We start from the raw sequence: 22,777 nt of genomic DNA, 5'->3' as shown, positions 1-22,777 counted from the left end.
TACCTCACAAACTGGGATAAGATCCTGTTCTTAGAACCATCAAACAAACCCAAATGTGTTTGTTTTCATCTGACTTTCACTGCACCTACACAGCAGTAAGGTTAGGTTACTGTCTGAAAACATATTAAATACTTATACATGAATGGATGGATGGATGGATTCTTGGAGACCCTTCACTCATTCTTCACTCATTCACTGACTCACTTATCAAGAAACCTTGATGGCTTCAGGTGCTGAAGTAAGATTGATAAATGTCCCTTCTCCTCAGACATAATGGGGGAGGAATGTGTGAGAAGTGGGTAACGGAGGATGGGATTTGGAGGAGGAGGTAATGGGGAAGAGATACGGGGGAAGGGATAATGGGGAAGGGATTTGTAAGGGTAGGACTGGGAGGAGAAAAGGGACAGGACCGTGAGGGGTGCATGGAGAACAGAGAGAAGTGGAGCTGGGCTATAAAACCTGGTGGACTTCCTTTGCCAAGGCTCCCTCTCCTAAAGGTTCCACAACAACATCACCAGCTGGGGCCAAGCATCCAAGCAATGAACTTCTAGGCACATTTTATATACAAAGCCCAATAGGTCTCCCAGTCCATCTAGAGAAGACAGATAAGGAAGTCTGAACGCAATGCCTTTTTCTTTTTAAATACATTTGGGGGCAAAATGGAACATTCAAAATCATCTTATTTTTAAAGTCTGGCGATCTTATTCTTTGTTTTCATGTGCATGTGTGTGTGTGTGTGTGTGTGTGCCTGTGTGGTTTTATGTATACGACATGTATGCAACAGTCCTTGGAGGCCAGAAGAGAGCCTCCTTGGAACTAGAATTGCAGATGCTTGTGAAGCTTCATGTCAGTGCTGGGAATCAAACCCAGGTCCCCTCAAGCACAGCCAGTGCTGTTAACTGCTCAAGCATCTTTCCAGTCCCCAATCTGTTTTTAATTTTAGACTTGTTCTAAAGGGCTTGTTTGGTGACTGTTGTTGTCTGATATAAAGAATGGTGTTTCTACCAACAAACGAAGCCAGCTGTTCTACCAGTCTCTTTCCACCCTCTCGTGTCTCTCTCTCGAAGTCCAGAGCAAAGTCTCTATTAGAAAACTATTCCTGATTTTTCAATCATTGTTCCTTTCATTGCTTTCGTTGCTGGAGGGAAGTGACACGTTGATGACAGCTATCAGAGCTCTCTCTGCTTTATTGGAAAATTACCTGAAAAATTACCATATCATTAAGTTCTTTAAAAGTTTCAAAACCCTCTCCCGGAACTACTCAGACAGACATAAAAGAACTTCTCCTGCAACTTCACTCTCTGTTCACTCTGCGTAAAGCACTCTGTACACTGAGTAAAGCAGAGAGGCTTGGGGAAGTTGCTCCAGCAGAATGCAGTGCTGAAGAAGGGAGAGTGGAAACCCTCCCTTGGATCATCCCCATCCCAAGGAAGAGGCCCAACAGAATCACTTGGAAATATGTTGGTGTCTGCTGGCAAAGTAGACTTGTGTTCCAGCCAGCTACTACCTGGTGCAGGAGTTGCTGCCTGTCTATAAGGGAGTGTTCACAGCCTGGGGACAAACATCTAAGATGAACTGGTGATGTTTCTCAGTGGCCTACTCTGTACATGCATAGTGGGGCAGGGGTAGTGTTGTGTTTGAGGGAGGGTTATCATTAGGGATAGGATGGCGATGATCTGAAGAGCAGAAGAACCAGGTTGGGCAGGAGACAGACTCAGGAAGTGCAGCAAGCCTCTGGAAACAGGGCTGGAGGGTGATTCTACAAGGCCTTGCAGAGCACATGCTGGGTTTAGAAGATGCTTGGGAAACATTTATTGTGGGTTGAGCATGAAATTAGTCCCTAAAGGTTCATGTATCTGAACACTTGGTCCCTAGCTAGTTGTGCTGTTTAGAAAGTTGTGGGACACTTAAGAGGGTCTCACTGAAGCCCAGCCTTGAAGTGTGATAGCTGCTCCCTGCCTGTAGACTGATTGTGGCCGATTGCCCCATCCTCCTTCCAACATGTCTTCTCTAGCAGTACGGCCTCTCCACCTGTGAACATAACAAACTCCCTCCTTACTTGGTTAGTGCTTTGTCACAACAACGAAAAAAGTAAGTGGTACAACATTGCAGGTTCTTTGAGACAAAGAGGGATACAATCAGTGTTGTGATTTAGGAAATTAATTAGAAATAAATCTAGGGATGGGGGTGAAAGCAGGAAAGGCAGAAGGTATAACATGTGCCCAAAATGCTGAAGAAAGTACAAAGACAAATCATTCACTTGCCAAATCAATACATATATGTACTGGCTAGTTATATCAACTTGACACAAGCTAGACTCAGAGAGGAGGGAGCTTCAGTTGAGAAGATGCCTCTATACAATCTGACTGTAGGCAAGCCTGAAGGGCATTTGATTAATTAGTGATTGTTGGGGGAGGGCCCAGCACATGGTAGTTGGGGCCATCCCTGAGCTGGTGGTCCTGGGTTCTATAAGAAAGCAGCTGAACAAACTATGATGAACAAGCCAGTAAGCAGCACCCCTCCATGGCTTCTGCATCGGCTCCTGCCTCCAGGTTCCTGCCTTGTGTGAGTTCCTGCCCTCGCTGCTTTTGATGATGAACTGTTATATGCAAATGTGTATGAAGTAAATTCCATTTGTCCCCAAGGTGCTTTTGGTTATGGTGCTCTGTCATAGCAATAGTAACTCTAAGACAATATGAAACACCGTACACAATTGCTCAGCAGGGAAAATGAACCAGTAGATAAAGCCCTAAAGACACCACTCACTTTGAACACAGGACATAGAATAATCAGCCTCAGGCTGACTGGGAACCTCTTTCCCTGCCGTCTAGGTCACGTGACGGAAGGTGCCATGGAGGCTGTTGGGAGAGAAAACCACCAATGGACTTAGCACTTAGACATGTTCTCCAGCACAGTAGAAGCGTGATAGTTTCTGACTGGATATGAGGTTTGTTCTACAGGAAGGATTTCATACCTGACACTGTAAATGTGGTTAAAAGCTCATGACTAGGGAGCTCCTGTGTTATAACTGGGTAACCTTCTGTTGCTGTTTTGATAAATGGCTACCCTATAAAAATGCATCCTAAACATACCTACAGATTTGTGTTGCTCTCAACTTCGGTCAGAGATTGGTCTTTTTGCAGTGGGTGGTGATTAAACACATGACTATTGTGCATATCATGCTCATATTGTGCATAGTTACCTGTGCCAGACTTGCAGATCAGTCCGGTCAGTATTTCAGCATATATGGGAAGGAGAGAGACCAGACTTTACCCCTATAGGCGGGGCTGTTGGCAGTTGATGGCTGCTGAGGGAGGCAAAGTCACTCACCCCTTGGGACATGGTAGGTTGCTCCTGGCTACTGATGGCCACATCCCCATGTGTGTATGGGCAGCACTAACTGCACTCAGGGAGTTACTAGTAACAATAGAAAAAGAGGATGGGGAGTGGGGGTTGGGGGAAGCTCCATGATGGAGACAGCTCAGTGACTCAGTGATGAACAACAAGTTCAGTTCTCTGAATCACATCTTCCTGCAACTCCAGCTCCAGGGCATCTAATGCTCTGACCTCCAGGGATACTCACACTTGTGTACTTTGTGTGTGTGTGTGTGTGTGTGTGTGTGTGTGTGTGTGTGTGTGTGTGTAGGGGCACTAAGGGAAATTGGAAGGAGGTAGTGATGGATGGAAATGATCAAAACACATTATATAGATATATGGAACTTTCAAGGAATAAAAACGTATTTCAAATGAATGAACCAACATGCTATGTTTAACGAATGGAGCTAGTCACAAAGTTTACATTCCACAGGAGTCTACTTATATGACCTCATCAGGTATATCGGTAATAAATGCCTGTAATCCCAGTACTCAATAGGCTGGGATATGAGAGCCAAAACAGTTTTGGTTACATAGAGAGATGCTTATGTTCTGGGGGGAAAATAAAACAAGACAGAACTGTAAGGACGGAGGACAATCAATGCTTACTAGGGATGAGTAGGGAAGGAAAGAATATAGGAGAATTTACTCAGGCTCCTGGACGCACTCACCATGTTTATAATGCCAGTCCTTTGAATCTATGCTTGAACTGAAAATCAGAGTACTGTACACCAGAAGGTCACTTTTACAATATTATTTTTAAAATAAAAATTAAGAAAGCAGTTAGCCAGGTGTGATTGCACAATGCCTGTAAACCTAGAGGCAGAGACAGACAGATATCTGTGAGTTCAAGGCCAGCGAGTCTACGAGGTGAAACCCTACCTTAAAAAAAAATGGGCTAGAGAGATGGATCAACAGTTAAGAGAACTGACTGCTCTTCTGAGTTCAATTCCCAGCAACCAGATGGTGGCTCATAACCATCTGTAATGGAATCCAATGTTCTCTTCTGGCCTCCCCAAACATCGCCACAAACTGGGGACCAAGTAGCATTCAAATGAATATGACAGAAATCTCATTCAAACCACCGCAATGACCAAAAACAACTTGGGGGATCAAAGGGTTTATTTTAGCTTGTAGTTGTAGTTACTTCATCGTCAAGGAAAATCAGGGCAGGAACTGAAGCAGAGGCCATGGAGGAATGCTGCTTACTGGCTTGCTCCCAGTGGTTTGCTTGACCTGCTTTCTTTGTATAACCCAGTACTGAAGTGGGACTTCCCAATCATTAATCAAGAGAATGTCCTTAAACTCGTCTATGGGCAATCTGGTGAAAGTACTATATCAATTGAGGTTCCTCTTTCCTGGTAACTCTAGTTTGTGTCAAGTTGACAATGCATGCGCACATGGGCACAGACACACACACACACACACACACACACACACACACACACACACACGACAGGTTCCTGACCCCAAACCAACTTAGAAAGGAAAGAATTTATTTCATCTTACAACTTCTAGGTGGTAATTGAAGAAAATCAGGACAGGAATTAGAGGCAGGAACCAAAGTAGAGGCCATGTGGAAAGCTACTTACTGCCTTTCCACCCATGGCTTGCTCTGTCTGTTTTCTTATATTGCCCCGGGGACCACCTTGCTTAGGCATGGCATTGCCCACCATGGCCCTCCCACATCAATCATTCATCAAGAAAATGCCTCCCAAACGTCGTCTCCATGGTCAAGCTGATGGATTCCTTAACTGAGGCTCCCTCTTGTTAGGGGTCTCCAGTCTGTGTCATGTTAACAAAATTGAACCATCAAAGTCTCTAAAACAAACAAACAAAGAAAGTGCCATTCATAAGTAAGAAAAGTGAGACATTTTCTACTGTTTGAAATATTTGACAGAACTTATTATCATAAATAAAACTTATCCTATAAGGAAGAGAGGAAAAGAGAGATAAACTCTTAGTGTGAAATTGAGAGCTGGTTGATGGTAGTGTTTTGGTATGGGCTTTTGTTGTTGCCAACGTTGTTGTGTTTTAAAGAGAGTTTTCACTGTGCAGCCTACACTGACCTCCAGCTACAGTCATTCCGCCTCAGGGTCTAGTGTGCTGGGATGGCAGGAGTGTGTGTGCATGCCCAGGCCAGAAGGATACATTTCTGAAGATGTCTCTAAGGGTAGATGTTAGCCCCCCCCCCCCGTTCTCTTAGAATGGATCACTATTTCATGAAGAGATCTGCGTGTCTACTAGTCTTTCCTGTGAGACCAAGAGCACTTGGGAATCACAGCTGTGCTGTGTGGCTGTCATTGAGACTTCCTCCTTGTTCTCCAGAACACCTGCTCTTAGAATTCTGGCCTGTGCAGAACTCTCAGTTCATGGGAAGGCCTGTGAGAAAGAGAAACTGAACTATCACCCACAAACTTGGCTGGTCTTCCAGCTAAAAGGTAGCCCTGATTTCCAAGCTCCCCGAGAGAGCCGTGGCTAACAATGTAGCTGACAGGGCAAAAAGTGAAGGATGCTTCTACTTAGCCACCAAGCCCTGTACAAAGACACTGAGGAGCAAAACAGATGACTACTGCTGTGCCTAGCATGCTGTGTGACACCCTACCACAGGCACACACACACACACACACACACACACACACACACACACACACACACTGGAACACATTGCTTGTACAACTCCATTGTTTCAGGGTTGCTTATATGGAGCAAGAAAGAACTAATCAGATGTTTTTAATCACCAGTACAAACAGGTCAGAGTGGTTCACTGAAATATGCTATTCAAAAGTCTTCTTAGGATAGGGTGAGCTAATTAGTGAATATTTAGCTGACCAACAGTGCCAGAAGTACTTGTCAACTGGTAGAATTCAGTATTTGATAATGTTGACCCAATGCAAACTATAGGATCCTAGGGAAATTGTGTGTGTGAGTGTGTGTGTGTGTGTGTGTGTGTGTGTGCATGTATATATATACATATATACATACATATACATATACACTATTATATACACTATTGATATACACATATATATATATGTATATCAAAAACATGAGCCCTACACTGAGTCTTTGACATAAAATGAAGTTTGTGTTCTTCCCACTGTGCCAAGTCCCTTTCAACAGGATTCCCAGAACAGGAAGTACAAGGTGACGAACAGGTAACATGTGCCTGCACACTTCATTCTCTCTCTCATGCCTGTGGTGGACATCACTAGCCCAGCGTAGCACTCTCCTAAACTCTCTGAGATGTCCGAGGAAGATGGGTTTGAGGCTGTCCTTTGTGAGCACCTAAGGGAAGGGACCCAGGAGCTCTCAGCAGTATACAGCAGGAGTGTGTGTGAGGGACAGGGTACTGAAAGGGTAAGCTCAAAGTGTACACTGTGAAAGGGTTGGGACCAAATGAGATCTGCATGAGCCACAGAGACAATTCCAGTAAGACTGCACTGTGTTCAGAAAACCTGGCAGAAAAACCCCAGACCTCACTTCTGGCAGACACTAAGGAGTCACGCTTCTCCCTTGTATGAGGAACTCTTAAGGTCTTATATGAAAATTTCTTTCAGAGACTATTCTTTTTAGTTGTGTGTATGTGTGTGTATATACGCATGTATGGAGGCAGTGTCCTCAGAGGGTGGGAGAGGGCATTGGATAACCTGGACCTGGAGTTACAGGTGCTTGTGAGCCACCTGATGTCTGGACTGGAACCTGATGCCCGTACATAATTTGGCCTCACAACTAGAAACCCTTCATCTCTGAGGGGGCAGTGTTGAAAACTGTCCACTTTGCTGGCGCTATCATCTGTGGCACACTTGGCAAAGTCACAAAAAAGAAAAAACATCGAGTGTCTCTAGAGTGTGATTTGAAAGCAGAGGTTACAAGCCTGCAGCGCTGTAAATGTGAGGAGCGTCCACTGGGAAGAGAATTCAAATGGGCACAGTCAGGATCAAGGGCAGAAAGTCTCTGAACAGGACCAAAGGGGACACAGATCTCTCTGTAAGTAACTGACGCCAAACCCCTAGGAAACCAATTCCTCTCTTCTGAGCATGAATCTGAAAGCCTCTGAGAAGGTCAGGAGTGAAAAACAAAACAACTGTCTTTGTCCTTGGAGTACCTAGTAGATGCAAGTTCTCCTGGTGAACACCATCCTGGCCATGAGGGTAAAAGACCCTGGGATTCTGTTTCTGAGGCTCCCTTTATGTTCTGTTAATAAAGTAGAATTTGACACTATGAACCCAGTGAGTTTGTGATCTAAATGCTACTGTGGATCATCAGGCTCAATCCTGAGGGCAAGCTTCCACACAGCCAGCAGCACCTGCAACGAGTTGTCTGTGTGTATGCATATGTGTGAGTGTGTATATATGTGTGTGTGTGTGTGTGTGTGTATGCACATGTATATGTGTGTACTTGTGTGTATGTGTGTCTGTGTGTGATCCTGTGTATCTCTTCGGATGTTTCTTTCTGTTTCTTTCTTGCTTTCAGTATCTGACTGTCTCTGTGCCTCTGAGTTTCTCTCCACCAGATCTTCCCTGCTCCCCTCTCTCTCTTTTCTTTACCCCCCACCCTCTACAGGTCTCCTTATTCTTGGAAAAACCAGGAGCTGTGAGAGTCCATCCACACTCTTGGGAAGTTGCTCTGGGAAATGTAAATCTCACTGACTCTCCTTTCCAACACACAACCCTTAAAAGTAAGGGTTCTTTTCAGAAAATAAGGGACAGGTGACAAAACGAATATAAGACGTAGTAGGCTTGTTTGGGTGATGAATACGTCTTTATTTCTTTTTAGTATTCTGACTATTCGGCTGGCATTTCTGCCCACATCACATTTCACATCATCAATCTTTTCGGGCTCTGCAGTTCCTACTTTGGAGTTACTGATGTCTGTTCCCCTGATTGTCTCCAGAATAGATTCAGTACCCCAGGGCTTTCCACTGTTTCCTCAGGTGCTTGCCTTTCAATATACAGTTGAAGGTAGAGCCGTATGTACACAGGATTAAGAGGGAGGCAATCACAACAAAGGAAAACAGGTATTGGAGTTGGCCTAGTTATGTGACTCCATGAAACAAACTGAATCCTAGTGGGCCTCGGTTTGCTAATCTGTGAAATGGGGATGAAAGACTGAGGCAGGGAGCCTTAGAAATACAAGCACTCCCTAAGTACCAGCTTCCCTTTGTTTCCAGCCTTCAAGTTTAGGACTTATTACTGAAACACGCCACCAAAAATTAGACTACTCAGGCTGTAGCCAACCACCCTGACTCTTTGACGTGTACGTCTGGCACTTCTTCATTTTCTTCTTAACGGAGAAAGAGCAACCAGCATTCATTAGGGAAAGCAAAACTTTGGGGAGAAACCACTTCATCATCCTGGTATCTTGCTGTTTTCACATCTGTGGTGGTGTGGCTTTTAACAAACACGGAGCAGCTGCATTTTCTTCCCAGTCACATTCAGAGTGCAGTGTCTGGCCTCCTTGTCTGTAGGTATGAATGTATTTTACTCTCGGTGATGTTGGGGAGCGGCTGATAAGGAAGCATTGGAAGGCCGCGGGGGTGTCAAGCTCTCCTGATAATCTTTAAACCCTTCTATGGCTCTGCAATCCTGTTATCCAGCTCTGTTTCTTTAAATTGTTTGACGTCAGAAAGAGAATGCTATAGCAACCGTCTGTCAAAGTGGAATTAACTCCAAAGAAAGATGGGGGTGGGGAAAGGAGAAATGCCCCTTCAGAAGAAGCAAATTGGAGGGAGACATTTATTTTATGACATGTTCAGTATAAAACGCCAGAGAAATGTGAACAAAGTCGCTTGAGGTGCACTGGCGTTTAAAGAGCCGAGACCTGGCAGAGTGCTGGGGAAGGCTTTCCAGTCAGTGACAACAGAGTGTAACTTCCAAGAGCTGACAGTCAAGAGGCAGGCTCTGTGCGAGCATGGGGATGTTCAGGAATGTTTTCAGCAGCTTCGAATGTGTGTTTGTGTGTGTGTTGGGGGGTAGGGGTGCGTGTATCACTAGCTTTATGTTTCCAGTGAACCTCGGGCATCCACCGACGGCTGCTTGGCTGGATTGACTTTAGATTTCAGAGCTCAATAATTGCAGACCGCACCTGTGGCTCTCCTGGCTCAACCCTAAAACCTGCTTCCCGCCATAGCAGAGCGCCCAGGCCAGACCCGGGCCAGGCCCAGCCTCAAGAAGTCAGGCACACAGCTTAGACGGCCGTCCAGGGGCACACGGGTAAATCGAAACTGCCAAGGATGCTCTTTCCGCTCCCAAAACCGCAGAAGCTGCACGCCTTGCCGGCGCCTACCCCTTGCACCCCCGGCCCAGGCCACGCGCAACCCCGCCAGTCCCCCCTCCCCAAGCCACACGCGCCCCTGGCCCTGAGTGCGCCAATCAACCTCCACCCAAGCCAAGCGCGCTCTGGGTTCTCCGAGACCCTGGAGCACCCCCGCTCCCGATCGCGCTCGCTCCCGCCAGCCCCGACCCGAGCCGAGCCACGCGCGCTGCTGTCTCGGCGCGTTCCCAGACCCTCTCCCCGGCCTCGCGCGCCCCCGCCCCCGCCCCCGCCCCGCGCGCCGCTCCCGGGTCCCCGCCCCGTCCGGCGCGCAGGGCTCTGGGTGTGGTCGCCGTCTTGTGTTAGCGGAGCCTACTAGCGGTTCGCGACCCGCAGCCGGGCGCACAGCAGCAGCGCGGTGGTGGCGGCCAGGCTCCAGGTAGGTGGCAAGAGCGGGCGGCGGGCGGCGGGCGGCGGGCGGCGGGCGGCGGGCGGCGGGCGGCGGGCGGCGGGCGGCGGGCGGCGGGCGGCGGGCGGCGGGCGGCGGGCGGCGGGCGGCGGGCGGCGGGCGGCGGGCGGCGGGCGGCGGGTCTCCGTGTGGATGCGGATAGCTGGGCGTTGGGCTCCGTGTGCACTCGGGCTCCGTGAGGACGCGGGCTCTCCAGTGCTCGGCGAGGCCCGGGACGGCCCGAGGGTGCGGCTGCCTGGGAGCCCAGAGGACCTTAGCTGCAGAGCACGGAGCCCCCACCCCTCCAAGTTCTCCACGGGCTGCTGGAGCCCCGGGTTGTTGTTTTTGGACGGATACTGTGTCCCCAAGGCTTGGTTATTTTTAAGGGGGGATTGATAACGGATTTTGGGTATTTGCAAGTTTAGAACAGGAGAAAGCGGTTTCCACCCCCTCATCTTCCCTCATTTCTTTCTGCTTTTTCAAAGTTGAGAGATGGCTTCCAGTTGTGGGTGATTTTGTTTTCTCTACTCCTCACTCTACACCCCCCCCCCATTTCTCGTAAAAAGGTGAGAATATAGCCTGCTATGGATATAGCCCTCGTGCCTTAACACATAAATGTAATTAATTATTAGTTCCTTTCAATATCGCGGACTGAGATGGTGGTAACCTTTTATATTTTTCAGTTCATCAGGATGTGATGGCTGACACATCCTCAAATGAGAGGGAGGGAGGGTGTTTTTTGTTTTTTGTTTTACAGAGGTCGGACTAAACTGTATATATATTTAGTCTCTGCCAGCGTTCATTGCCAGTTTACTGAAAGTTTACTGTATATTTTAATATTTTGATTAAGAGCATTTAAAGAGTCTTCGTTTTTGCATTTGGGGTTTGCCGCTGAATTTAAAACCGAAATAGAAACTTTTAAAATATCATTTAATAAATATTGCCAGACCTCTTGTGTCTACACGGTATTAGACCATGACGCTGATTATTCGTGCTGTGGGTTCGCTTAACTGCGTGCCTTAAGCTCATGATCAGTAGACAGGAAGCAGTTTTGGTCTTTTGTGAATAAACATATCAGCATGTGTTTTTACTCTTTAAAAATAGATCCTGGGACACTTTCAAAGCTGAGAGTGGGAGCTAAGTATTGGGCATTTGTCTGCCAATACCAACTAATGTTGGAGATTGAGTGAATTCTCTGACTTCTATCAAGTGTGTTTTTTAAGTTCGGTGGCTTGGTTATTCCTTCCTTTGCCTTGCTGACTAGTTTAATCTGATTTATTAAAGGAACTGTTTACGGAAGCTCTGTCCTGCATCAGGGGCAGTGAGCTGTACTGTTGTGTCATCTCTTGGTCACTTCTTAAAGGACACATTTATACCTTCCACAGGCAAGGCGATGTTAAATGGCTCCTAGTGGTCTTGTTAACTCAAGTTGGATTCAGGACAAGGTCCCTCTGTCCATAGAGTACATATTTTTTTTCCTCTAGAACACATTCAGTTAGTCTTAGGCTCCGGGAGTCCTAGGCTCAGCCATCAGTGATGTACCCATAAAATTTCCTAGATATGTCAGAAACCCGTGCTGGCTTCTCTGGTGTGATTGGTACCGTTTACTGGTGTTACTCTGTACAGACACCTGTCAGAATCCTGTCCCTGGCATCCCTGGGTCAGGGCCCCTTTTTCTGGGGCACAGTTTTTCTATTGGCATCAGATAAGTAGTGATGGCTTAACTGTTCCTCCAAACTCAAACCTCTGTTTGAACACAGGCTCCAGAGAAACAACTGTCACCACTCTGGAAGGGTGGACGCTAGATAGTAAGCAACTCCAGGGGTTGGGGGGCTCCCCTGGCATCCCAGCTCCAGCAGATGAGGCAGGAGGGTGTTGTTGAGAGAGGCTCTAACCTGGGCTACAAGGAAGGCCCTGTCTTCCGACATCAACCTGCTTTATAATGAGGGAATTCTTTGATATCCATTATGTGTTAAGCCAAATGTTCTCATAGCTCCTTCCTGTGCCACCCATTCCCTCTCCCTGAAGCTTCTGTGTGTCTGTTTTTGCAGACAAAATCAGTCTGTTTTACGTTGTTGTGTAAATATGGTGTTGTATCTACCAGAAAACACATTTTTCTCAGCGTAGCGTTCTACCTCAGCTACTGCCCTATGTCTTTCTGTCTGTCTTTCTTTTTTCTTTTCTCTCTCTTTCTCTTTTTGTTTTGTTTTGAGACAGGTTTCTCTGTGTTGTTTTGGCTATCCTGGAACTCCCTCTGGTCTGGAAATCACAGAGATCTGTCTGCCATTGCCTGCTTCCAGAGTGCTGGGATTAAAGGCTTGTAACACCACTGCCTGGCTTTTATTAAAGTCACTTTAAATTACTTGTATTCCCGGGCACCTTAATGCCAGTGCCTAAATAGGCAGCCGCTTCAGCTCCCCCAGAAGATAGAGTTATTAGGGGTCCTTAGGAGGCACTTGGGTGTTGGGCACTGCATTTCTTCTTCTGCGGTCTGCTCTCATAACAGCTGAGCATCCCTCCACATTTAACCACCTTATTCTGATCTCCATCGAGAAAGGCTAATCCTGCTTGTCAACTGGACACACCTTGGTGGAGGAACCCGAAGAACTGTTTTCATCCGATTGGCCTTTGGGAGTGTCTCCGGGACATTTTCTCCATTGGCAATTGATATCGGAGGCCCAGCTCTCTGTGGGTGCCATCCAGAGGCCAATGGACCTGGGCTATCTGTGTAAGACAGGTAGCCAAAAGTGAACCTGGGAACCAGCCAGTATCCCTTGGAGGGTTCCCCTGTAGCTCCAGCTTGAGCTCCTGCCCTGACTTCCCTCACTGAGGACTGTGACCTGGAAGTGTAAGCCAAATCAACCCTTTACCCCCCCAGATTGCACAGACAAGCAAGCTGGGATAGCACCTTAAAAAAACAACCAAAAAGTCAAAGCCCTTTTATTTCGTTTTTAGTGTGCGCACGCGCATATGCACAGGTGGGCATTCATGGGTGAGCAGTAGCAAGCCTGTGGCTGTCACAGGACAGCTTTCAGGCGGCATTTCTCTCCTTGGTCCTGGGGGCTCGAACTTGGATCTTCCCGGCTTGTTGACAAGCGCCTTTCTCCGCTGAGTCATCCTGCTGGCCCTGGGAAAGCCTATAAATACAAGCAAGACAGGTAGTCTGTCCGTAACTCTAGTACCAGGGGCCCAACACCTGCTGACCTCGTTGGGCACTGGGCATGAGTGTTCACACACACACACACACACACGAACACACACACATAAACAAACAAGCTGGGGTGGGGGGCTTTAGGATATGTTTCCTTTTTTCTTTTCTGAAACCCCACAATCGAGTACAAACATCGGATAAGCCAACACCAGAAGGAAAAGAACCAGGTAGGGTTGAACACAGGACCGACCATTTTTGACCTCATTGTAAAATGAACTGGGGAAGAAAGGTTTGATCATGGCAGGTAGCTCTTACTTGCACGGAAGTAGTACAGCAGTTGTGAAGCCATCTTGTGGTTATCGTCACCTTGTCACCTCAGATGAGTGGGGGGAGGGGAATAAGAATGGCTCCCATAGGCTCGGGGTTGAATGTGTTTTTACCAGCTGGTATACTGTCTAGGATGGATTAGGAGATATAACCTGCTTGGAGGAGGATATGTCACTGAGGGTGGGCGTTGAGGCTACCAAAGCCCCTTTGAGCCTCTTTCTGCCTCCTGACTGTTGATCAGGATGTAAAGTTCCCAGTTACTGTTGCAGCCCTGGGCCTGTCTGCTTCCCAACGTGATCATGGACTAGCCCTCTGAAGCTGTAAGCAAGCTCCCAGTTGAATGCTTTCTTTTATAAGAGTTGCTTTGGTCATGGTGTCTCTTCACAGCAGTAGAACAGTGACTGAGACAATGATCCAATGTATTGGTATTGTAGAAGCTGGAGATTTTACTCTAAGAGATGAGAAGTAAGGGTTGGGTGTGGAGTTCATTGGTAGGGTGCTTGCCTAGTGTGCTAATGCCCTGGCTTATACCCTCTTCGCCTTATAACCAAGTGTGGTGGCCCATGCCTCTAAGTCCAGTACTTGATTGGTGGAGCAGAGGGTCAGAGGTTCAGTGTCATCTGTGGCTGCACGAGTTGACACTGGGCTAGGCTGGGCTGCGCGAGTCCCTGTCAGAAAGGAAGAGAGGAAATAAGGGAGGGGCAGTGAAAAGTCTCTAGCATTAGGTTGGGACAAATGGTGTCAATATGATTAAAAGCTGTGAGCACACTGGCGTACATAAACATGTATGTGCTTGCACATGTACATAGCATATATGCATACATCTCCCAGCTCTGGCTGCTAAGGATGACGCTGAACTGGCATGAGCGTGGCCAGTGTATTATCTACACGGCTGAGTCTAGAGCTGGCACAAAAGCTCTAGGTGAGCCTTGAACTTTGTGCGGCAAAGCAAGGTGATGCTGAAAACAGTGCTGGGGAATTTCAGAAGGACATAGCCTGAAAGTCTGGGAATGGCCTGGTCTGAAGAACCGAGGCACCAAAATAAGTAACGAAGGCCCAAAGGAAAAGAAGAAGGGGAGGGGGAGAGGGGAATCCCCACATGCCCGAGAGGCCTCCATGACCTGGAGCAGGCCTACTACTACCTACCTCTTGCTGTCTGCCCCCCCCCCCCTTATCATCATGTTTTCTTCCTGTTGATCCAGCAAACAAGGTTGGCCACTTTAGAGCTTCCGTTCTCCTGTTCCAACTCAGGGCCTGTGCACATGACCAGCATCCTAACACCCCCAGCTACATCCCCAGTCCTGTTGTTGTTTCTTTTGAGACAGAGTCTCACTGTGAGATTCCACTGTGCTCACCATGAGGCGCTCTCTCACGGCAAGGTGCAGGCTAGCTTCCCCCTGGTGTCAGTCATTCTGAGTCAGTGCCAGAAACGCAGCGTGCGCCACGCCTGGCTCCTTTCCCTTTTGAAGGCATGCCTCATTTCCTGATTCCATTCAACTCTACTTAAATTAATTTATTTTACAATAGCCTCCCTAATCACCTGGGATCTAAGTCTGGCTGCTCTCCTGCGTAGTTCTTGTCTGTAGTTAAAGTTAGGTGGAGAGCTGCGCTCTTGCTTTGGGTTCATTTCCTAAGCAGATAAGAACCGAGACCCTGGCTTAGTCGCTTCTCCTTTGTTGCTGGGATAAGCTATTCTAACAGAAGCAGCTTAAGAGGTAAAGGTTGTATTTCAGCTCACCGTTCAAGGTACAGTCCGCTGTTTTTGGAGAAGCCCCAGCAGAAGGTGCCTGAGGCAGTTGCTCACCCTGTGCAGGCAGCAAAGAAGCAGAGAGGATATGGTGATGCCACAGCGAGCAGATCTTCCCACCTCAGTGATGAAATCAGCACAGTCCACAGAGGCGAGCTCATCCTCAGGTGGTTCTGGAGTGTCAGGCTAAGACACTAAGACACTAACCATCACAGCTCCGTCCGGGACAGTGAGAATCTTGGCTTTTGATTATTGCACCTCCAGAACCTGGGGGATCCTGGTTCGTGGTTGGCACAGATACTGGATGGCTGGATATGATTGGCGGAATGAGTGCAAGCAGTCGTATTTTCCAGCTCTCACATTTGAGGACTGTCTCTGAGAGGGACCACATGCTGCACAGAGACTCCTCCAGCACTGTTGAGTGAAGCAGCACAGCTCCTGTGGGAGCCAGTGAGTTTCCAGTGTCGATGTCACAGCCTCCTTTCTCTTGGCTGCCCTCTGGTGGAATAAAACTGACAAGACGTGAGTGAGTGGATAGGTCACTAGAGATACTAAAATAGAAAACTCATCACCAACTGGGTGATTCCCTTTAAAAAAGAAAAATCACTAAACCAGAAACTCATCTGGTAGAGCCCTAGTCTAGTACGTACAGAGTCCTGGGTTTGATCCTCTTTAAAGAAAAGGTGCGGTTGCCTATGCCGGTGTTCCTAGCAGAAGATTATTAGAGAGGCCGCTTAGTGCGTACCATTGCCCACTGCACACCATATCCCAGTGTGCACCATTGCCCACTGCACACCATTGCCCAGTGCTCACCATTGCCCAGTGCGCACCATTGCCCAGTGCTCACCATTGCCCAGTGCGCACCATTGCCCAGTGCTCACCATTGCCCAGTGCGCACCATTGCCCAGTGCTCACCATTGCCCAGTGCGCACCATTGCCCAGTGCGCACCATTGCCCACTGCACACCATATCCCAGTGTGCACCATTGCCCACTGCACACCATTGCCCAGTGCGCACCATTGCGCAGTGCGCACCATTGCCCAGTGCGCACCATTGCCCAGTGCGCACCATTGCCCAGTGCGCACCATTGCCCAGTGCGCACCATTGCCCAGTGTGCACCATTGCCTAGTGCGCAACACTGCCCAGTGTGTGTCCTGGAGAGCTTTCCTGACAGATACTCACAGAGCATTCCCTTTGTTCTGCTTTGAAGTAGTCCTCACATAAAATGAAAATTTCCTGCATCACTGGGGATTGAACCCAGATCACCCTTTCAGCTATAGAGAAATCAACACAGTTCTATTCTGTATCCGTTTGGTATACAAGGAGATTGGTCCCTGTGATCAGAGAGCAAGTCGTGACTGAGTCTTAGGATGTATGTATGTATGTGTGTGTGTATGTTTTATTACATTTATTTTTATGTGTATGTATGTTTACATGAAGGTGTGCACACACCATAGTGCAGAGATCAGGAGACAACTTTTAGGCTCCCCTGCTGTGTGGGTCCCAGAGATTAAACTCAGTCTTGGCAGCAAGTGCCTGTACTCTTTAAGCCATCTTTCCAGGCCCTGAATTATATGTGCGCGCGCGCGCACGCGCGCACACACACACACACACACACACACACACACACACACACACACCAAGCTGGCCTTGAACTCACAGAGATCTGCCCGTCTCTGTCTCTTGAGTGCTGGAATTAAAATTAAAAGGCCTATACCACCATGCCCTGTAATACTTTATTTTTCAAAAGATTTATTTCATGTATGTGGGTACACTGTCACTGTCTTCAGACACACCAGAAGAGGGTGTCAGATCTCATAACAGATGGTTGTGAGCCACCGTGTGGTTGCTGGGAATTAAACTCAGAACCTCTGGAAGAGCAGTCAGTGCTCTTAACCTCTGAGCCATCTCTCCAGCCTGTGCATGTACTCTTAATTCCTGAGCCACCTCTCCAGGCCCTCCCCCTAATTTTTACGAGTTTCTCACAAAAGCACTTTGTCTAGGACGTGGTGGGAATATGGGGCTTCCACTGTTTGCTAATGTGAATTTAGAACGGAGGCCTGCATCTGAAGCTGGACAAGGCTTTGTTCTCTAAATGGGCATGTGCAGCAGAATTAATCAGAGTAGTTAAAGGTTTAGAGGAGCCCGTTTTTATTCTAGAATCCTGTAAGGTAAGTCGGGCATAGTAAAGCTAGGCATGGTAGTACTTTTGGGAACTCAGCACTCAAGAGGCTTAAGGCTAACCTGGGCTACATAGCAAGTCCTAAGTAGTTATTTCAGGAAGCTGAGATTTATCAGCAGAGATTGCTAATGTACACTGCCCAGCCTGGTGTTGCTCTGAGGGCTGCTGCCCACCATGTATTGGCTTACACTCTCCTGCAGGAATTTTCATTCCTACCTGTGTGGGTCGCTGTCCCAGGTCCACCTGGGTATTTTGAGGCCATGTAGGCACCTGTGATCCCTGTGCTGGGGAGGAGACAGGAGGATCCCTGGGACACAGCAGCTAGGTAGCCTACTGAATAGGCAAGCCCAGATTCAGGGAGAGACCCTGGCCTAAAAACCACAGTGGAGAGTGATTGAGGCAGACATGGGATGTCAGGCTCCAGCCCACAGGACACACAGATGCACATGAACTACTACACACGTGCACACATGAGGTCACAGACACATCCATGCCACACACAGCTACTAACAAGCATCTTTCATGCTTCGTTTGAGCTTTGCGTCTGTGTGGATTCTCAGTAGCTAAGGACTTACAGATGGACGGACGGACCCTTCACCCACAGAACAGCATCACACAGACTACAGCATTCCCCCCCTTTGGTGAAAGCTCTGTGGATGTCTTAAGACGTGTCGTGAGAAGGACATTTGAGTCGCACCCCTGCGTTGCTTTTATTTGATCAGTGAATCTGTGTGGATCCAGCGCTCACTGGCACCCTCTGATATCTGTTACGGGCACAGCCCAACTCTTAAGGTACCTGATAGGAGGCTTTGAGGTGCTCTCTGTGAGAGTTGTGTAAAGTGCGTTGTCTGAATCAGATGCTCAGTGCCGAGGCACTTGGCTTGTAGCAATCGAAAGGGCACCATGCTTATCAAATGCTTTTCTAAAAAATATTAATTTCAGTTGCGCTCTTGACTTCAGTGCCATGTCTATACTTAACTGTGATACATAGCAATATCACCATTTGGGAAAGTCTTTGGAGACTACACTCTGCGTTTCTGATGATTTTTAAAAAGGGATGTGTGAGAGCTGGAGAGAGAGAGCCCAGAGTTTAAAATGCTCGCTGCCTAACCATGGAGTCAAATCTCTAGAACCCACATAAATTGGATGGGCGAGGCAGCTGCAGGAGGCATAGTCAGTGGATCCTCAGAATAGCTGGGCTGCCACGACCAGCGATATCAATAAACTCTGGGTTTGATTGAGAGACCCTGCCTCAATGAATCAGATTGAGCAGCAGAGAAGTATAATTCTCACGCACTTGAAAACATGCACACAAAGATGCTTGCCTTAGTCAGGGTTTCTATTCCTGCACAAACATCATGATCAAGAAGCAAGTTGGGGAGGAAAGGGTTTATTCAACTTACACTTCCACATTGCTGTTCATCACTAAAGGAAGTCAGGACTGGAACTCACACAGGGCAGGAAGCAGGGGCTGATGCAGAGGCCATGGGGAGGGATGTTACTTACTGGCTTGCTTTCCCTGGCTTGCTCAGCTTGCTTTCTGATAGAACCCAGGACCACCAGCCCACGGACAGCACCACCCACAGTGGGCTGGGCCCGCCCCTCTTGATCATTAGTTGAGAAAATGCCTTACAGCTGGGTCTCATGGAGGCATTTCTTCAACTGAGGCTTCTTTCTCTGTAATAACTTCAGCTTGTGTCAGTTGACACACAAAACCAGCCAGTACAATTGACCCCTTGTCAACTTCACACAAACACATCACTATTAAGCCTCAACCTTTACTTTCTTATTCATCCCAAGATCTAAATAATTTTAAGCGTCCCACAGTCTGTACACATTAAAAGTTCAATCCCTTTAAAATATCCAGTATCTTTTAAAATTCAAAATCTTTTTAAAATTCAAAGTCTCTTAACTGTGGACGCCACTAAAATACTTTCTTACTTCAAGAGGGAAAAAATATCAGGGCACAGTCTCAATCAAAATCAAAATCAAACTCTTAACTGTCCAATGTCTGTAATCCACCCTCGATCTTCTAGGCTCCTCCAAGGGCTTGGGTCACTTCTCCAGCTCTGTCCTTTGTAGCACACTCCTTGTCTTCTGGGCTCCAAATGCCTGTTCTCCACTGCTGCTGCTGCTCTTGGTGGTCATCTCATGGTACTGGCATCTCCAAAACACTGCTGTCTTCTGCTGCAAGTAGGCTTCACCAATAGCCTCGTCACCAACAGGTTCTCTTCATGATGGCAGGCCTCAACTCCTTTGCCTGATCCCTTCAGTCCTGGGCCATCAACTGCAACTGAGGCTGCCCCTTCACCAATGGCCTTCCATGGCCTCTCACAGTGTCCTGCCTCAGCTGCTCTTCGAGACCCCTTCATGCCTTCAAAACCAGTACCACCTGGGTGACTCTTACACACTACCAGGTCCAGCCACAGGAGGAGGTACAACCTTGGCAACTCTGGAACACAGCCTCTTTGTGTTTCAGAAAACACTTCCCAGAAGATTCACCTCAATGATGCTGGTCTCTTCTTAATCACCACTAATTTCTTAGCTCCAGCTGACAGCATCAATAGTCCCAGTAATGCAAAGGTTTCACTTTAGCAGTTCTGGTGTCTTGTTAATCACAGCTGACTCTTCAGCCCCAGCTAACCAAAACCACAGAATCTTCACAATCAAAACAGCAACAGCCCAGAAAAGAGTCTTTAATCTTCCCTCTGAAATTTCACAAGCCAGGCCTCCATCTTCTGCACTGTTCTCAACATTGTCTTCCAAGCTCCTACAGAACATCCCACAGAGCTCTTAACACCCAATGGCTCTTCTAGCCCAAAGTTCCAAAGTCCATCCATCCAAAGTCCATCCATCCATAGTCCTCCCCAAAACATGGTCAGGTTGTCACAGGAATACCCCACTATGCTGGTACCAATTTGTCTTAGTCAGGGTTTCTATTCCTGCACAAGCATCATGACCAAGAAATAAGTTGGGGAGGAAAGGGTTTATTCAGCTTACACTTCCACACTGCTATTCATCACCAAGGGAAGTCAGGACTGGAACTCACACAGAGCAGGAAGCAGGAGCTGATGCAGAGGCCATGGAGGGATGTTTCTTACGGGCTTGCTTCCCCTGGCTTGCTCAGCTTGCTCTCTTATAGAACCCAAGACCACCAGCCCAGGGATGGCACCACCTACAATGGGCTGAGTCCTCCCTTCTTGACCACTAGTTGAGAAAATGCCTTACGGCTGGGTCTCATGAAGACGTCCTCAAGTGAGGCTTCTTTTTTTTTTTTTTTTTTAAAGATTTATTCATTTATTATATATAAGTACACTGTAGCTGTCTTCAGATATACCAGAAGAGGGCATCAGATCTCTTTACAGATGGTTGTGAGCCACCATGTGGTTGCTGGGAATTGAACTCAGGATCTCTGGAAGAGCAGTCAGTGCTCTTAACCACTGAGCCATCTCTCCAGCCCCCTCAAGTGAGGCTTCTTTCTCTGTGATAACTCCAGCTTGTGTCAAGTTGACACACAAAACCAGCCGGTACAATGCTCACATGAAAAGAAGAAAAATGAAGAAACATACTTTATCACAATGTATCTTTAATACATTGTGAATGTGTAGGTTTGTTTTCACATGCGTGTAGCCACAAGGTGTGCGTGTGCGCGCATGTGTGTGTGGTGTGTGTGTGCGTGTGCGTGCGAGTGTGTGCATGTGCGTGTGTGTGCGTGTGTGTGTGTGTGTGCGCGTGTGCGTGTGTGTGTGTGTGTGCTTAGAGGCCAGCTGCAGAGGGCTTTGTGCAGCCTTGCTGGTGGCCACCCACGTTTATGATTTGCCGCTGACGGTAAGGATCCATTTAGTAAATTCAGAAGATTAGTTATTGGTTGACCCTGGAGACCTATTGGATAGGCTAACATCCGGCTCTCCTCCATGAACTGTCGGAAATCATTCTGATTTAGCATCACAGTAAGTCTTCTTGCCACATAAGGATATTGAGGCTGATGGCACGATAGCCTGCAGATGGTATTTCTAATACATAGGAAGTGCAGAGGATAAAAGGAAACAAGTTAAACGCCGTAAGAATGTAGCTAGGGTGTGGTATAGTAAGGGTGCAGCTCCCCTTCCCCGACACAGTAACATGCTTGTCTCCTGCCACCGTGACTTCTTTTGCTCTTTAGAGTAAAATGTCTTCATTTCCTAAGGTAGTTCAAGTTCGCTTATTGGCGAGGGACCAAAGTGTCTTAGACACTGATACTGCAGTGAAGAACAAAGCAACAGCCTGCCTCAGGTCAGTACATTACGGGGTGAAACAGACCACAAATACATACAAGTAGTGTTGGAAGTAAGGCAAGGCAAACGGCCCCAGTAGTGAGGGCGGTGGGTGCAGGTGGGGACCGGGGTCTGTGACATTTGAACAGGCAAGGGTGGGGGTTGGGGGCGGGGGGCGGACCGGGGACCCCGCAGTGAAAACAGAGGCAGGAGCATTCCAGAGACAGAGAAAAGCAATGGGAAGACACCAAGACTGGAGCTCCCTGGGTGTCTTCAAGGAGCAGCAAGAGCTCTTCAAGAGCAGGGGGAAGGAGGGGTGTCGGGGTAGGTGTGACTATGACAGAGCAAGATGGAGACAGTGCTGTTTGACCTCTGTCGGTCAAGATCAAAATCAGCTTTAGGGTCCGGGGATGTAGCTCCATTGGTAAAGTGCTTGCCTTGCAAGCAAGATGAGCTGAGTTCCTCTCCAGAACCTGCCCAAAGGAAGAAGCCTGACCTGAGGCGCCTCTAATCCCAGCGCTAGGGAGGCGGAGACATGCTAATCTCTGGTACTGATAGGCCTGCCAGCCCAGCCTGCTTGCTGAGGCTCGTGTGAGAGATTCTGTCTCAGAAGAAGGTGGCCTGGGCCTGGGAAATGATACCCAGCTGGATAACTTTATGTCAACTTGACACAATCTGAAGTCATCTGAGGGGAGGGATCCTCAATTGAGAATACAGGGCCGGAGAGATGGCTCAGTGGTTAAGAGCACTGACTGCTCTGGGAGCAGTCAGTTCCTAGCGACCACATGGTAGCTTACAACCCTCTGTAATGGGATCCAATGCCTTTTTCTATATACATAAAATAAATGAATCTCAAAGGAAAAAAGAGAATATGCCTCTGTAAGATCTGGCCGTACGGCATTTTCTTGATTAGTGATTGGTGTGGGTGGGGGCAGCCCATTGTGGGTGGTGCCAACCCTGGGCTGGTGGCTCTGTAAGAAGGCTAAACAGGCCATGAGAAGTTACCCAGTAAGCAGCACTCCTCCCTGGTGTCTGCATC

General features: G+C 47.8%; 1 protein-coding gene across 5 annotated transcripts in view; it reads left to right on the top strand.

The window, feature by feature from the left end:
* The first annotated feature begins 8,692 nt into the window (after positions 1-8,692).
* The window catches only part of Gnb4 (G protein subunit beta 4), a 41,696-nt gene continuing 27,611 nt past the window's right edge, over positions 8,693-22,777 (top strand). The window contains exons 1-2 of one of the 5 annotated variants that reach the window (XM_087619048.1): positions 8,693-8,845; positions 21,672-21,757. The gene's annotated coding sequence lies outside the window, so the exon portion shown is untranslated. 5 annotated transcript variants of the gene reach the window in all.

The sequence above is a fragment of the Rattus norvegicus genome, chromosome 2, assembly GCF_021556685.1.
Source record: "Rattus norvegicus strain SHRSP/BbbUtx chromosome 2, alternate assembly SHRSP_T2T, whole genome shotgun sequence".
Classification (NCBI taxonomy): domain Eukaryota; kingdom Metazoa; phylum Chordata; class Mammalia; order Rodentia; family Muridae; genus Rattus; species Rattus norvegicus.
Note: the sequence above shows the minus strand (reverse complement) of the source record. Positions and strands in the feature narration are given on the sequence as shown.